The sequence below is a fragment of the Miniopterus schreibersii genome, assembly GCF_964146895.1.
Source record: "Miniopterus schreibersii genome assembly, chromosome: 12".
NCBI lineage: Eukaryota > Metazoa > Chordata > Mammalia > Chiroptera > Miniopteridae > Miniopterus > Miniopterus schreibersii.
Window position 1 is genome coordinate 58,820,363 of NC_138112.1, and position 1,959 is coordinate 58,822,321.

The 1,959-nt window shown below is 51.8% G+C and overlaps 1 pseudogene across 1 annotated transcript; it reads left to right on the forward strand.

The window, feature by feature from the left end:
- Nucleotides 1-250: 250 nt before the first annotated feature.
- Nucleotides 251-1,228, forward strand: LOC308565379 (casein kinase I pseudogene; annotated as a pseudogene). Its single transcript has one exon. The product of its transcript is annotated as a casein kinase I pseudogene (transcript).
- Nucleotides 1,229-1,959: the final 731 nt, after the last annotated feature.

The window sequence follows — 1,959 nt, forward strand, 5'->3', positions numbered from 1 at the left end:
CAGCCGCCGCCCGGAAAACCAAGCAGCCCAGCCTGGGCACCTGGAGAACCGCTTACAGACGGCGGCCTGCGGAAGAGAAACCTGACTGAGCGGAGGCGAATAGGGTGCCCTCGGCGGATTCTGGGCCCTGTGACGCCAAGAGCCGCCGTTTCCGTTTCCGGCCGCTCTCCGTCCGCTGCGTGGGCCGGAGCGCGGAGGCCTCCGTGGTCCTCGCAGAGGTGAGGGGAGCGGCCTCGGCCCTGGTCTCAGGATGGAGAGCTGCAGCAGCTCCCAGACCGAGTTCACCGTCCGCGGGAAGTACAAACTGGTGCGGAAGATCGGGTCCGGCTCCTTCGGGGACATCTACCTGGCGATCAACGTCACCAACGGCGAGGAGGTGGCGGTGAAGCTGGAGTCGCTGAAGGCGCGGCACCCGCAGCTGCTGTACGAGAGCAAACTCTACAAGATCCTCCAGGGCGGGGTGGGCATCCCGCACATTCGGTGGTACGGTCAGGAGAAGGACCACAACGTGCTGGTCATGGACCTCCTCGGGCCCAGCCTGGAAGACCTCTTCAATTTCTGCTCAAGAAGCTTCACCATGAAAACCATACTCATGCTAGCCGACCAGATGATCAGCAGGGTTGAGTATGTGCACACGAAGAATTTTATACACAGGGACATTAAGCCGGATAACTTCCTCATGGGCATTGGCCGTCACTGCAACAAGCTGTTCCTCATTGACTTTGGTTTGGCCAAAAAGTACAGAGACAACAGGACAAGGCAACACATACCATACAGAGAAGACAAAAACCTGACGGGCACGGCGCGCTATGCCAGCATCAACGCGCACCTGGGCGTGGAGCAGAGCCGCCGCGACGACATGGAGTCCTTGGGGTACGTGCTGATGTATTTTAACAGAACCAGCCTGCCGTGGCAGGGGCTGAAGGCTGCGACGAAGATACAGAAATACGAGAAGATCAGTGAGAAGAAGATGTCCATTCCCGTCGAAGTGCTGTGCAAGGGGTTTCCTGCGGAGTTTGCCATGTACTTAAACTACTGTCGCGGGCTGCGCTTTGAGGAGGCCCCCAACTACATGTACCTGAGGCAGCTGTTCCGCATCCTCTTCAGGACCCTGAACCACCAGTATGACTACACGTTTGACTGGACGATGTTAAAGCAGAAAGCAGCACAGCAGGCAGCCCCTTCGGGCGGGCAGGGTCAGCAGGCCCAGACCCCCACGGGGTGCTAAGCGCGGGTCAGAGAACACAAGAAGCAGTGCGGATGATCGGAGCGGCATTCGTTTCTCCCCAACTCTAGGAATTTTAGTTCATGTGTGCACGAGCCAGTGGTTGTAGACAGCCATTTCCTTGGTGTAAAGGACTTACTTTCAGTACAAACCGGCTCTGGGAAGCATTGTTGTAATTGTAAATATTAACTGAGGCAAGGAAACATGGTGTCCAGTTCTCTATTGCATTTTTTTTTTCCCCCAAGTGGAAAAGTTAACAATGGTGGACAAACACAAATTGGTGGAGGAAGTGTGCATATGCCAATTTTTTTTGTTAAAGCCTTTTACTTCGAACTATACAGCATTGATATCTCAGTTCAGAAGAATGTCATGAGCAGTCTTCAGCCACAGTTGTGATGGTTGTAAATACTCACAATTGTGCGTTCTTAGGGTTTATCCATCCCTGGAGTTTGCAAGTTGTTCACTTAAAACGTTCTTGAAATGGTTGGCTTCTTGTTTTCTAGCGGGCTGATATAGTAGCAACCAAAGATTCCAGTGTTGGAGCATATGAAAGACTGCCTGCTTACGTGTGCTAGAAGTAACAGCATCCCAAGTGAAGACTTAAGAAAATTTACATAGTGACAGCTAGACCATCCTTAGTACTCTGCATTAACTCTATAATGTTCTTGGTATTTTTTTTTAAAGCATATGTGTCACAGAAATTTAGTTAACATCTTAAAATTGAACATGTATGT